We start from the raw sequence: 16,349 nt of genomic DNA on the forward strand, positions 1-16,349 counted from the left end.
CTCATCTAACATTTTTGTAGTGTATGCTTAGTATTCTCCAGAGATTCAAGTGGAATGGAAAAAGTGTTATCACCATATGATAAAACTATGGCCATGTCTATACTAGCAAGCTTACAGTGACACAGCTATACTGGTGCAGCTAGGCCGCTGTAAGATTGTTTGTGTAGTCACTCTATCCTGATGGGATAGAGCTCTTCCATTGACATCTTAAAAGCACCTCAATGAGCAGCGATAGCTATATTGGTGGGAGAAGCTCTTCCACCAACATGTTGCTAGGCACATTACCTCTTATACCGGCGAAACTTATGTTGGTCAGCGGTGTGGTTTTTTCCACACCCATGATCAACAAAAGTTTTGCCAACATAAATGGTAGTGTAGATATGCCCTAAGTCAGGGGTGTCAAACATCTGGCCCACGGGCCGAATACGGCCCGCCAACCTTTTTGGTCTGGCCCCTGGTGGCAGTGCGCTGCTGCAAGATCTCACAGCATTGTACTCTGGCGGCAGCGCGGCAAAAGCTCATACTGGATATTTCTGGTGGGTCTTCTATCTGAACTGCCCAAGTTTATTTACATCTGAGGAGTACATAACAGTTTCAAAACAATTTCCAAACAATGTTAGGTATAATCTTGGCACAGATTAATCCAATCAAATACTTTTTCATATATAAACACACCAAGTAAAGTTCAGCCCAGGTGTAATTCCATTGACATGAAAGGGCTTATACTCAGGGCTGAATTCAGCACCTGTTACCACAGTTACGAGAGCAAAGAGGGGCTGATCTGAGTTAAGTATCATATTTGCAGCTGAATTATTCTCATGAAAAAGGCATACGCTGTTGCAAAACCTCATGGAGTTGTACTCTAGTGGCAGCATGCGCTGCTGTGAGATGTCATGGCGTCGCACGCTGCCGCCAGAGGTTACACCGTGAGATCTCGCAGCAGTGCGTACTGCCACGAGATTTGTATACACGAGATTTGTGCACGAGACACAGTGCTCCAAAAGGCGGGAGATGGACGGTGTGATATCGGGGCATCGCGCAGAGCGCTGTCTGTGCAAGACTGCGCTCCATAAGGCGGGAGAGGGACGGTGTGGTCTTGTGGCATCGCGCAGTACTATAATTCTTAATCATTGATCGATTCTTTTAATCGTAAAATAGTAGTAGTTGTAGAAGTGAATTTACTGCAGTTTTTATACCACTGATATCTAGCAAATAAAATATAATACTACATAAAAATGGTTGTGCCTAGTATTTCGATTTATGGTACGTATGACCCACTTGAAGTACATTTCATTCGAATCTGGCCCGCCGTAGCAAATGAGTTTGACACCCCTGCCCTAAGTCATCTTTTCCCCCCTAAATACTGAATAGAAATATTTATTGAATGGTTCTACCAATTCTGCATTATTATTGATAATTTTACCATTTCTATCTAACAGTGGATCAATACCATTGTCAGGATTATTTGTATTCCTAATATATTTTTAAAACCCGCTTCTTATTGTCCTGAACTCGTCTTTCCATATATTTCTCCTTGCGTTCTTCTGCTTCCCTTGTCAATTCTTTACAGTTCTAACTTCATTACTATCAGCTTCCCCTTCCTTCCAGTTATTATGTATTATTTTTATAGCTACCTTCATATTCCCTCTAAACGAGCTCTTTTTTAACACCAGAATGGCCTTTGTCCTTGACTGTGGCTTTTTGGGCATCTAGTAATTCTGAAATTAGTCCTAATTATCATTCATATATTTCTTATTCCCAGATGATTAGGCTCATAATTGTTACCAGCTTTGTAAAACTGGCTCTATTAAAGCACCAAGTATATGTAGCACGGGTCTGGACTTTATTCTGATTGCATTTCCACATTATAAATGTGATCAAGTCATGATCACTAGTACCTAAGATATCATTAATTTTTAGTTCTGTGATCAGTTCCTCTTTATCTGTTAAGACAAAATCTAATACAGAAGTCCCCCATGTTAGCTGAAACAGTTTTTGAGTTCAGTAACTGACATCTATAATGTTTAGAAATGCCAGGGATGTTTTAGTATTGGCAGCAGGAGACCTCTAGCATACATCACTCAAATTAAAGTCCCCCATCATCACCCATCTTTTTTCCTACACATTATAGATAGTTGTGTAATGAGATGGTCAGCACATTTGCTAGTGTGATTTGTGTCTGTAGCAGACACCAATTAATACCCCATCGTGGGTTTTATTTGTTAGGACTTCAATCTCTAAGCATTCAAGATCATTTTCTTCTGAGCTATCAGTGACTCTGAAAGGAGTAATGCCATTGCTGACATTGAATGCCACTCACCTTCCCCCTTTTCCCACTTGATCTTTCCTAAACAGGTTATGATAATTGATTTTAACATTCCAGAAGTGTGAATCATCCCACCAGGTTTCAGTAATGCCAATTTAATTGAGTTTATGCTCATCAATAAATTCCAATTCCTCTTGTTTGTTACTTAGTTTCCTAGCATTGGTTTATAGGCAATTCAATAATTTCTTCGCTTCCTTGATTAATTTTATTCTCAACATCTCCATTTTGTGCTGACTGCTCATATTTTCCCTCTTTTTAACCTTATGCTTTTGCTATTAAGTTAATGCTTCTTGATTAATTTAGTCAGCCTGATCATCTCTCTGTTCAATTAAAGTACTGTTTAGGGCAAATTTGGTAGGATTATTATCCTGATTTGGATTGACTGGTACTAAACAGAGTCTTAGACCCTAGACACCTGAGGTGAAATCTACAAGTCAAAACTATGTTTGATTGTGTCTATTGGAATTGTTTCTGAGAGGAATCACCGGCAAATTCTTGGGAGAAATACTGAATTAAGAGTGTGTGTATGGACAAGTGTCAAGATTTCTCCTAAAAAAAGAATATAGAAATTAATTTTTAGAATGGATAAATTAATAATAAAGAAGAATCTTTTGACTGTTGACAGTCTTGAATACTCTTTTTCTGTCATTCCATATGTACTTATATGGTCACCATGTCTGTACTGCCTAGACATCTCAACACTCTTCAATGCATTTAGCACAACACCCCTGAGAGGTAGGGCAGTACAATTACCCCCCTTTTATAGGTGGGGAACTGAGGCAAACAGAGACTAAGTGACTTGTTCAAGAACTTTGTCACTGAACAGGGACTTAACCTGGGTCTAGTGAGTCCCAAGCTAGCACTCAAGGGCAATTCTTCTTCTCTAGAGGAGGGAAAACCAACACTCAGACCCCTGATCAAGGTTCCTGGCACTAGACACTGGGGGAAATTTCCTTCCTGACCCCATATTAGACATTAGTTTAACTCTGTGCATTGAGCAAAACACCATAATTAAATCACCTCAAGCTGCGATTGCATCAGATTTAAGAAATTAGCTGTAAGCAGGGTGCTGGGTGGCCTAGTGTTTGGCGTGCCTAACTTCCAGTACTTTGTTTCCCTGATCTAAGTGCCTCAGTCTTTTAGGTGGTGGGCTAGAGGGACCCTGGCCTTCCCTCTCCACTGGGTCCCAACCCAGGGCCCTGTATGACTTGACCCCTGAACAGAAGGGCCTCCAATCAGGGAGCACTGCCCTGTGCTACTTCCTATCACTGTCCCTTCAGTTTGGTGCATGGCACCTATAGTCCAATTCACCGTGGTGGTTGACCCCTCCAGTAGAACCCCCTTGTAGATTTTGTACTGCCCCCTCCTGCAGTCCCAGGCTCCTGCAGGCGAGGCAACTGTAAGTGTGGGAGGCCAAACCCCAAAATGTCTCCGTGCTTCAGTCACCCAGTTATCTCAGTTGCTGGGGGGCTCTTAGGTCTCCTCCGCAGTCTTCCTTGGCCTGGAGGACAGTGCTTACTCCCTGGTGGATGCTTCGCTGGCAGGGCCAGGCTAGTGATCCTTCCTCTCAGGTAGAGAGGCAGCTAGCTCCTGCCTCTTCATCAGTCAGCCCTGAACTGATCCAGGGTGTCTCCTTTTCTCCCCCCTTCCGGGCTTGGCATTTGTTGCAGGTATAATGGGAGAGGGCTAGCTGGGCCCAAAGGCTCTCTTCAACCCCTGCCATGCTGGTGGGCAGTTTCAACACTTCATAACACCAACTTTGAAAAATTGTCATGGAACTACACTAGCTCAGGCACTAAATTAGCTAGGCTACACTTCCTTTGAAAATGAGGACAATGATGCATACACTTCTGTGGTTCATGCACTAATTCTTGAATATAGGGCCTGATCCAACACTCACTGAAGTCAATGAAAAGACTCAATGGGCATCGGATCTGGCCTATAGTTCGTAAATCCATTGGTTAAGCGTGCACAATACTCTGGAATCCTTCAGAATGAAAAGATACTATATAAATGAGAGATCATCATTATTAACCTTTAGCGTCTGAACCTGTTTGTACCATGAGAATAATATTGGAGTCCATGTATTTGTCCATTATCTTCTGAATCCTAGTAAAGTGGATTCTGCCAGAACTAATGCTCCTTTTATCAACACTTTCTACTTAGTAATTGACCTTCTGTACTTATGGGAATAATTAAGATCAGTCATGAGAGTTATTCATATTTTCAGAATCCTATGAATAATGTGGTGATGTGATTTCCTGTCCAGATATAACCCAGGAGCATTTTTTCATACACTGAAGAATTGCCAATAGTGATTAAGTGTAACTTTATAAGTTTGCTTTTATTTCTTGCAAGGTTCCATTGGCCTTGTCTGCTTATTGTAGCTCTTACTTAACTCTTCAGTCAGGCCTTTATATTTCCAAGTCAAACAAAGGTCAGTCTTAAGCAAAAGCTGAGTGATGGGTACAAATGTCAGTTGTCCCTTTGCTTCTCAAGATTTCAGGGAAACATAGGTGCCCACACAGAACAGCTTGAGTGATTATCTATTCTACAGTAAGGCCCAACATGGATTCTGTTACAGTACAATATCAATCATAGATGACAAATCTTTTGTATGAGATTGTACAGTAGGCAGAGAACACGTGTATCATCTTTAGAATTATAGTTAAAAGCAGATGGTAATATCAGTTAATGACATGCTCTCAAAAACTGTAAATCACCATTTTTTATATTTATATTCATTAAACAGATTGTGAATGTGCTACCTCATTTGAATTTTCATATGTATTTTATAGACAATAATATTCTATTCTTCACATTTACATGAAAACTGGTTTGGCAACATGTCCATACGCGACATTAAGGATCCATTTCAAATCCTTGTATTCTTAAATAATTCCTTGCTATTGTATTCTTGTTTTTCTCAAATGTCTCTTATTGTTGTGGAAACAGAGAGAAAAACTCTCTGATAGGTTCGGTTTGGGATACAGGGGGTTAAGCAAGACAGTGATGATTCTGGGGGTTTGCTTAATCAATAAACCCTTTATTTTACAATAAACAATCCTATCCTTATAATAAAACAGTTCTATTTCTATAATAAACAGTTTCACAGCAAGCAATTACACAGCAAACAGTGATAGCAAAGAGCAGGAGACATCCATGCACGAAAAGACAAAATGTGCCACCCAAAACTTTAGTGTTTTGTGATCTCTCCTGGATCACCACATGGCTGCCAGCATGTGACACTAGGGTGCCCAGTTTTGGAGTTCCCCAAAGAAGTTACAAGACAAACACAACAGAAAACAGTTAATCCATACTCACAAACATTATGTACAGGTATACTATGCTGGCCAAATTCAGTTGCCGTTTGCTTAAGATACTGCAGATATATAGTTCACAGTGAAGCGGGCTAGTGAAGATGCGTCAGCCCGCCGAGCCGACAAGACCAGGGGATATGCAGGATGCCGGGTGGATTCAATTCCTCTCTGCCTTCTGCCACCTGGGTTTGAACTTTTATAGTTTCCCCCTGGTCAGCAGAGGCTAAGCCCCATTGGTTGCTATTTGCTGCATGACCTTCTAAGGTCATGGCTCCGAGTTTAGCCAACCAGGTGCTCCTGATTTCCTGGGCAGGTATGAACCAGCCAACCAGGTGATTACAATTATCCTGGGCAGTTGCTGACCATGCACCAGCAGGTGGGGTCACTTCATTTCCTTATAAGGAGACGGGTACATGCGGCTCGTGCTGCTGAGTCAACCCTCCCTAGGCTGCCTCTTTATCCACGTGGGGGGGGGCAGTGCATGTGGTGCTGCAGACGCCACTATGTAATTCAGTCCCCACAATTGTAATATCTCAGCACCTTCCAGCCTGGAGAATCGCAAATTTCTTTGGAATATATATATAAATATTTTATAAACTTTATCACACTTTATTGTAATCTGGCCATTGTCTGGGTGGAATTTAATGGTTCTTTAATAGTACAGAGTACGATTACAATAAGGTTAGGACAGGAACTGAAAAATAATTCCTTATTCACAGTGATTTATTTATACAGTTTTAAAAATTCAACCATCTCTGTTTCCACTGAGTGAAAGAAAATTTTAGCTAAAATGTAGACTCCTGACATAATATATGAGATTATAAATAAACTTCTCTGAACCCCTCGTGGCAAAATCCAAGTGAACCTTGGGGTCTTTTGAAACAGGAGAAGTGAATGTCAGAGTTGAGGGCCCTCCACTGAAAAAACACACTTTCAGTGTTCAAATCTAGGGACTGTAAGCAAAAACACCCAACGTGTCCCTCAACCATGGCATACATGCATTCAAGGCAGAGTGGCTCATTAACACCTCTGCAGGCAGGGACAAAAATACCACATCACCTGTGGGTGAACACTTTTCACAAAGCGATCACTCTGTATTTGGCCTATCTGTCTTCATCCTCAAAGTAAACCAGCACAACACTTCAAAAGACAAGGTTGGGAGCTCAAATTCACTGCTCTGCAACACACTAAAAATCACGGATTGAACAGAGGCACTGGATTTACGTCTTATTACAACAATCTGTAATGCACTAACCCTCTTTTTTTGTCCTGTGACTGCAACGGTGTTAAAGCTTGTCTCTCTCACCAACAGAAGTTAGTTCAATAAAAGATATTATCTCACCCACCTTGTCTCTGTAGCAGGGTTCACAGCCAAAAGGTCACTGTGCCCTATAAAAATGGAAGAAAGGCATTCTTAGTTATCAAAGCCACCCGGGGACTCCAGGAACTATCAGGGATTGAGACATACTAATAATCCATGAACCTATTTACTGAAGGTTCAGTAAACCCCCTCAACAACGGACGTAAGGCACCATTCCTGCCAAACTTCCTAGTTACTTCCCGCAACCAGCATCACCACTGCCTCAGCTGACTTGCCATTATCCAAGACCCTAACATAGCCATCCTTTAGGAAAAGAGAGAACCACATTGTCTGGGTATAAGGTAAAAGAGAAAGAGAGAGATGCAGGTGATCTGCATGCAGGTGGCACAGCTGTCCAAACCATCTCACTAATCTTTTAGCAATCTTACATCCACATTGAAGACTAGGGGTAAAGGACAGAAACCCGTGAGACACCCATGGAAGATCTCGGGAGGGGGGTGGAAGAGCATTGATATCACACTACTCTCCAGGATGTTGCTAAGGAAGGAAAATAACCACTCAGGTTCAAACCTGCCTATTACTACCCGAGTCTGTTCCAAGTCAACAAAGCCATCATGTATAGAAGATGGGTCACAGAGCTAGAAGAACCACCACAGACAGTGGAGTGAGGAAGGGATCATTAGCCAGTGAGGACAGTACAGTCCTTATACAGTGCTCAGGATTGAAACTAGCATGTGAAGGCTCAAGGAACAGAGTGCTCTAGATAGTGTTGCCCAAAACTCCATCACTCATGTAGATTCACTTAGGGCAGCGAGGGAGGCAGTGTGGCCTAATAAGTAGCTCGTCAGATTGGAACCCTGGAGAACTGTGTTCTGTTCCTGGCTCTCTCCCACCACTGCCCTGTGATGTTGGGCAAGTCGCTTCACCTATCTGTGCTTCAGTTTTCCCATCTGTAAAATGGAGATAATAAGACTGACCTCCTTTAAAAAGCACTTTGAGATCTACTGATGAAAAATACTCTGTTAGATCTAGGTATTAAGAGTTATAATGAAAGTTCCCCTTCCTCATTACAAGGCCCTATGTAATCTAGCCCTCCTATGTTTGCTTTAATTCCCCATACCCCCACTCCAATCCTTAAATTCTTCCCAATTCCTTGACTTCAATGTTCTCTTCATTTATTTTTCCAGTGCTTTGCTTCAAGTTTATCATGCTGCCCCCTATGCCTGGGGGCAATCTTCCTGTATTTGCCGGATAAGGACCCTCTCCTACCCAAATCACCCTTTAAGACTCACCGCTGCAGGAAATCCCTCCTCCCATCTTCTAACTATTCATAAATCCACACCCTCCCTCAACCGATCTGTTGTCTTGTCTTGTGCTTTTTTGCCTTGTCTTATCCGGTAAACACTCTGGGGGCAGCAAACTTGTCTTAATCTAAGTTTGTATAGTGCCAGGTACAGTAGGGCACCATCATTGTACAAAACATTTCTAATGACAAAATACTAAATAAAAACACTTTCTAAGCAATGGAATTCTGGATTCACCAGATTATCAGTTGCCAGAAGGATTCAACCACATGCATGAGAACCGGGGACATTGTCACAGAGAAGGATGTATCTGTAGGAGGAATATATTGTAAGTAAGCAGAATTCAGTTACCTGGCATGGATTAGTAGGCATCAATGATAAAACTTCCTTTCTTATAAAGCACGTTGTGTCTCTTTACTTACCACAAGTGGCAGGACTGTGGCTTTATCTCACATTTCAAGTATGGTGCTCTGTTAGTGTTTCTTTGGCTGTTAATGTCCTTCATCTACAGAGCTATGGAAATAGAAGCCATCTGGAAGTAGGGAAACAAATTGGTGAAATGGATCAGCAGAGCACGGATGAGAGATTAAATTTGTAGATTGAGTGAGTTCTTTGGGATAAGGATTGTGTCGTCCTCTGTGTATATGGACATACCTAATGTGCTGAGTGCAACTGTAATGCACACAAGGAATTATAACAGAGGTATATATCTGCTTGTGGACAGAGATGTCTCAGGAAACTAGTTTGTAAGAAAATAACTAGTTTTTCATTTTATTCCAAATAGGTCAAAATCCTTTCCTTTAATCACATTTGTTAGTTTATATGCCTTTTGCCTTGACTGTTCAGTCATTGTAATGACAAATCAAAGTGAAATGGGTTATTACATGACCAGATGGTATGCAAAGATTATCATTGGCTATTAGGTGTCAAAAGAAAATCTGAGTCAATTTGCCGAATGCATAACTCCTGTTAGAGTTTATTATATTATGTCACAGTCACTTGTCTCAATTGGCTTAAATAACGGTGTCTTAGGATCTGAATCTAGAAAATGTCTCTTTTTCAGCCACTCATCTTCAGCTGTCAACATGTACAGTAACAATTGTTGTTGCTACTGTCAGAACTGACATGAGACATCAGACACAGTATGGATTAACTTTCCTTTGTGTCTCTCACTCACTGCAGTGGTAATATCCCTCACTAGCAGCAATTCTGTCTCTATCTTATTTCCACATGCTTAATTTTTATGTCTCTTTTTGGTTGTTGAATCTCATCCTGATTTATGGTCCTAATTAGTTGCTTTTCTCCTCAAAATTGAGAGTAGGCTGCACGATACATACAAATTTCATAATGGACATTGTAAAATGAGAGAAGAAATGACATGACATTTATCTGGTAAATCCCAGATTGCCAAGTCATTCCTCTAAGTCTCCTTGAGCAGACACAACAAACAGGATCAGAATCTGTGATCTGCTCAAGCAAGCATTAAAGCCACTGTTCCTCACTGAATGCTTTTACAGTGAACTCGTAACTGATGTTCTCATAAATTACTTTAACAGCTGTTGCATAATGGCAGAAACAGCCCAACATTATAAAGTCCAGCAGACAATCTTTGATTTAAACTCAAGCACCATGCTTAGGAGATGACTCCCTAAAAAGACGTAATGAGCCAGTGGACCCTGTGTGTCTGTGTGGCCAGCACCTAAAAACAGTGTCTCATTTCCTAATGGTGGTCAAGAAAATGACCAATTCAGCTTCTAGGGAAAAGAAGATCTGGTTTTGATATTGTAACAATAACTTGAGGGTGCCTCATAATTTATGAGGTAATAACTGTATCCTTGGATGGATAAACGCTGAGGGCAAAAGTTGAGCTTTTTATAGCAGATCAGCTCTGAGGATAAAGGCCGAGGGATTTTTTTAAAACTCAGGATATAGCGCTGGATCCAAATTCCACTGACTTCAATTGGAGTTTTTCTACTGACTGTCATGAACAGGCCCTGATAGTTATTACATTGGGCCTGGTTCTAGCTACAATTTTGCATTTTTAAATTGAATATTCAAATTTTAAAAGAAAGAGAAGGGGGAAAAGCCCTTACAAGAATGGAAATGTACATTGAAATGTGAGGAACGGACCCTCCCACACTGCACAGGACTCTAAGCATCCTGCCACTGCTGCTCACTGACTGCATGAAACATGAAGCTTCCATCTGTGTACAAACCAGAGCTAATGTGTGGGAATGCTTCCATTTATATTGCAGTGTTGGTTACGACTTGCTCAGGACTTGCCCAGTGCCACCTCGGATGAGACGCTGAGCACCCCCAGCTTCCAGTGATGTCCAATGGACCTGAGCCAGAGGGGTAGCCGTGTTAGTCTGTATACAGCAAAAACAATGAGAGTACTGTAGCACCTTAAAGTCTAACAAATTTCTGCGGGCATAAGCTTTTGTGGGCTGCAACCCACTTTGTCAGATGCACTTCGTCAGTGGATCTGAGAGATCCAACACTTCGTATGGGGTACTGGTCACAGGCGGGAGCCTTGGTGAGTTCAATCGTTCATTTAAAACTTTGGGCCTGAACCTCTTCTCACCTAAACCAGTGTAACTCAGGTGTAACTCCACCGACATCAGAGAGTCAGTCTTCAGTGGGTGTGACTTGACATAGCTTCACTGGCTCTAATGGAGCTATGCTGAGGTACACTAACTAAGGCTCTGCCCCAATAGAGTTCAACTGATGTAATTGTGTGTCAGTGAGGGGAGAATCAGACCTGTTAAGGCTAGTTAATACAAGTTCATTGGCATATTATGTTGTATGCATGTGTTATACAAAGAGATTTTTAAAATCAAAGTTTACACTATCCCTAAATACACAGCACCTTTAAATAAGTTTAATACTAACAAACCATGGGTTTAATCCACTAGCATTCTTTGTGCAATTAACACCGCTGACGTTGATAGGCCAAATTCTGATCTGAGTTACATCTGTATGAATTGGACTTAAGCAAAATTACTCCTGATTTATATTGGTGTTAGAGCAGCATTTGGCTCAGTAAGAGTTAGAGTGACCAGATGTCCCGATTTTATAGGGACAGTCCCAATATTCAGGGCTTTGTCTTATATAAGCGCCTATTATCTCCCCACTGCTGTCCCGATTTTTCATGCTTGATAGCTGGTCACCCTAGTGTTAGTACTCAGGTGACACATAAGAAAAGGGTTGAGGACTGAGCTGTGTGTGTCAATAACTGAGAGCAGAATTTGACCCTTTGAGTTTATACTCAGAATATAAACTATATAACTGTAATTTTTCATGCTTGCATTTTTTTTCAAGTTTGGAGGAACAAACACACAGAGTCACACAGGCCTCTGCCAATGGCAATAAAACACTTGATGCAGACCTACTATTACTTACATTATAATATGATATTGTGAGATGAGCTGTATTTCGTGCTTCTTTTGTTTGCTCATTGTTGGGTTTGGTTGGCTACAGTGCTGATGTACGAGGGCTGGCAGATTCTTTCTTTTACAATGTAAATATTTATTTCCACAAACAAATGATGGGTTTCTGTCTTGGTGAATTCAAGCTGGTGAATTCAAGCTCCCAGCGACGTTGTGTACATGCTGCTTAATGGAAAGAATGACAACAGTAATAATATTTCCTCATACCTGCAGTTACAGTACAAAATGAATGGGGTAATTAGAGGGCCCTCAATCTGGTGGCTTTGTACTGATAACTCAGACAGATCTGTTAAAAGGATTCTGTGCTTACAACTAGCAAGATTTTGCTTTCATTTTAGACTTTGGATACAGAGGTTTTCAGCTGGCAAAATTCAGCCAAGCTCCATTGACCTCAATCGAGTTACACTGTCTTACAGCTGAGGAGCTTGCCCTAAATATTAATTTTTCATGGGACAATTTCATTGTAAGAGGAAAGCAGTTTTGAGCCTGTACGTTATTTTCTCTAGGGCACCCCCCCTTCTACCTCCACCTCAGCGGGTCCCTTGTTGTGCCCAGATACTATCGCTGGGTCAACCCAGTCAGGCTCCCACCTCTTAGTCCTTGTGGCAGGCCCTGCCATCTGGAGGTCTCCTCACATTGTTTGCCAGTGGAAAAAGAAAAAAAAAACCAATAAATGTCCTGAAACCCCTAAGAATAATCCTCTTCTGGGGTGACCACTGACCAGGGCTAAGGTCACTGACATCACCTTCCTTCAGGGCTACTGCCCAAGCAGCTTTGCTTGTGGCCTGCCTCCTGCTCTGGTTTACTTCACAAGATGCCAGCTAGCTTCAGTGGGCGCTGGAGTTTTCGTAAGGCTGAAGAGTCTTTAGCATGGGGGGGAGTTTCTCTCCCTGCTTCGAGAGCTGCTGTAGCCATTTGCTGCTCTGGACTACTGCCCCCACGCTAATCCCCATTGACTGCAGTTTCCACCTTTTAAAGCCCTCCTTCCTATCATCCATGACAGGCAAGGGCAGAGTTACCTTAGTACACAAAACCTCCTTGGTCCCTTCCCTGTCGGTGTGGGGCTTCGGCACCCCACCACAGGGCCCCCCAAACCAACCAACAAATCCCAATAGTGTTTTCCCCAGTCATCATGTTGCTGGTGTGTTATCTTATATCTTTTTACATCGTGGCTTAGAGAGCTGTCTATCACTCTGGCAAGTAAGGTTTTCTTTATCTAAGGTACATACTACAAGAAAAACTGAAATCACATATTTGTGGGTTCCCTCTCCTCCCTCTAAAGGCTGTCAGTCTCTGTGCACAAAAAGGGCTGCATTTTCTGCTGTGCTTTGTTATCCTTTTGAAAGTTTCTCCACTAATAGGTTGCACCATCTGTTGGGCAATTTGCCTGAATGCCATCTTGCCTGCAGCACTCCTTTGTATTTAGTCATGTTGCACTGTGTGCTAATGGGGTAGATAGACACCTGTCTCCTTTCTCCTGGAGTTTGGTGGCAAAGTCTTATTTCTTTTCTTTTTAATATTTGCATTATCTTCTCTTTTTGCTTTCTGTGTATAAAATATAGACATAGATCTGAGTCTGAGCATCTGGAAATTAGGGCTGGTTGAAATTTTTCTGTTGAAACTTTATTTTGATGAAAATGGGATTTTTTATGGGATAAATACACCGGAAGTATCTGTGCTTTCATTTAAACTTTTTGATCTTTCACTGGAAAACCAAAAACCCTAAATCCAAAAACTTTTAGGCCCCAAACCTTTTTTTTCTTTCTGCAGTTTCAGGCCAAACATTTTCCCGTTTTCGAGGAAACGCTGACATTTTCAGTGGACACCACCCCATCTTCTAACCACTTCTATTGAAAACACAAACAAACAAACAGTCAAAGTTAGCCCCAGGCAGGCTAAAAATCTTCACTGGTTGAATTACACAGATTCTCCACCATATCACTTCATCATGGAGCCAGAAAGCGGTGAGACACAGCAAAGATATGGATGTCCCCACATCCTGTGGATCTCAGAATTCTTGCCAATCACAGGAAGGTCTAATACAGGGGTGTCAAACTCGCTGATGGTGACGGGCCAAATTCTCATAAACTGAACTTCACAGGGGCAATGTAATACCCTCCGCCAAAAAATTTGGGCCATCTTCCCCTTTAGGCGGTGTGGCATCAGCCCTTTTCGGCGGTGGGATTTCTCAGGGGACCATATTGCCGGACTGAGTGCATTGCCGCTTTAAGGGATTTCTCTGAGTCCGGCATCGACGCTTTAGGACATTTCACGGACTCTTAAACCGGCAATGCCATAGGAGAGAAATCCCTTAAAGCGGCAATGCCCTCACTTTGGGCAGCAGCACGTCTCAAGAAAACTGGCCAGACGCGGGCCGGATCAAAAAGGTTTGCGGGCCGGATGCAGCCTGTGGGCCATATGTTTGACACCCCTGGTCTAATATCTCTGTACTATTTCCCAGAATTCTCCATCTTGGTATCCCTTCTGGCAGATGATCCAATTACCCTTGGTGTAGAGAGTAGTTTACATAAGTGAGAAGGAAGCTATGGATGATTATACTAGCAATTTTGGTTGTGGGAGATGCCATGGAGAATTGCCATCCACTGTCCCCATTCCCTTGTCGCAGAAGCATACTATACACAGCTGCAAAATCCCATCCCTGCAAAGTCAGGGATAGAGGGACTTATGCAGAGGCAGAAGAGTCCATCATTGATTCATTGCTGTCTCCTCTTCTGGACAGTTGGTGCTTGGTTTTCATTAGATTTCAGATATTTTGTGGGGGGCAACTTTGAGCATGATTCCAGGGGCTACTTAGGCAACTGAAAACTCTAAGTTTTTTGCAGATAATAACTTAGAAATTAGCTGGCAGGATCACTGTATCTAACTATATAAAGAAAGAAAAAAATATACAATCACCAATTAAAGCCACATTTTAAGTGTATATGTAAGTTTAGAAGAATCAAGAGTTCCAAGCCTTGAGGTGGAGTCAGAACTGTTTAGCTGTGTCCTGCCATTAAATTAGCTAGGTTGGTGGTGCGGAGCAGACTGTGCTTTGGGAATGGGAGGAGTCCATTTTGATCCCCATCACCAGGATAAAGTCCCATATGAGGAGTGGGTGCCGCAGTCACTGAGGGGCCTGTTGCTTTCGGGGGAGAATTCTGGATTTGGGAATGACAGATCCCGAGATCCCATCTCAGACAAGCCTGAGCAAAGATTGTGGAAGTTACGGGGTGGAAGCATTTGCTGCACAAAGATTTCTTACATGGAAGCCAGAAGTAAGATCTGAACAGCTATTCTGGGGGCCATCTTTTTCTATCTAGGCAAGGGTGTATTGAACAGGCTAGTGTGTATGTGCATCATGTACCTCTCGTAGTTCCCCAGCCTGTCATGGTCTCTACACTGCTAGCAAATACCAGAGATTCTCCGTTAGCTCAGGCATCAGGGCCTTGTCCTTTGGTGCAGGTGACGGGGGTTCTGCCCCGGCTGGGAAGCTCTCCAAGGCTGTTGTGTGCCACACAGTGACACGTGGCAGTCCCAAGTGGCTGTGGAACGGTCACATCATAGCAGTACCTCCCTGAGTTACTCCTTTGCCATCCCAGTGAGCTGTTCTATACAACACAAATGTTGTTACTGAATAGAACAGTGTCAAACAAAAGCCGGCCACTGTCATTTGAAATGCATGTGTGAGCAACAGGGGCCATCGTTTCATCAGCAGCTGTGAAAAACTTGAGTATCCAGACCCTGCACTGCTCTGTGAGGGTCTAGGAGGCTTTTCCTCCTTGCCATCACCCTGCAGTTGTGTCATGGTCAAAGGCTTTGTCAGCAGCTAAGGGGCAGAGGTCAGCCCAGTGTGTGGCAAAGGCTGCTACCTCCAGCAGCTGCATGTAGCTCACCGCGAACCAGCTCGTCCTCCTTTTGCCCTTCCCACAAGCTGCCGTCTGGCACCTGCAGCACCGTGATCAGCTCCCCCTGTTGTGAAGCTCAGTCCCTGCTGGTGACAGTCCCCGGAGAAGGGTTACAGGGTCTGGCAGCATGAACCTAACATGCTGCACCACACAGTTGCCCCATAGGGGTGCCCTTGAGGGAAGGCAAGGGGAGCATTTGTACCAAAATCGGAAATGGAATCCACCCTGGTACGAAACTCGGAGGGGGGGAAGGGCAGGAGGGGTCGTCCCCCCGCCCTCCTTAAATGGCGCCCCTGGTTTTGATCCTCTCCACGACCATGCAAAAAAAAAAAATGATGATGATGAGAAAAAGCCCCAAGGAAACATGGAGTGGTGAGTGAGCAGAGTGAAATGTAAAGATAGCAGGACTGTGAAGTAAAGATCAGAGGGAAATGGAGCGAGAGAAATAGTCTAATGAAAAAATAAATGAAGTAGTTTTTATAGAGAGGATACCCACTTATGCCAGCCTAGCTTTTGTTCCTACTAAATGGCAGACTCCCCGCTAGCCAGACAACCTGGCTTTGTATGTATTTTTTACATTGATTCTGCCTTGGAAAAATAATTAGTTCAAATTACAATAAGACTTGATTACCCCCTCGGGCTGCAGACCTCCATAAGTGGTAAGTCTGCCAACAATCCCTGGTTTCTTTGATTGTCTGAGCTACCAGCACATCCTGAAGAGCAG

Source organism: Emydura macquarii, unplaced genomic scaffold, assembly GCF_026122565.2.
Source record: "Emydura macquarii macquarii isolate MOO-44397 ecotype Brisbane River unplaced genomic scaffold, CSIRO-AGI_Emac_v2 contig_318, whole genome shotgun sequence".
NCBI lineage: Eukaryota > Metazoa > Chordata > Testudines > Chelidae > Emydura > Emydura macquarii.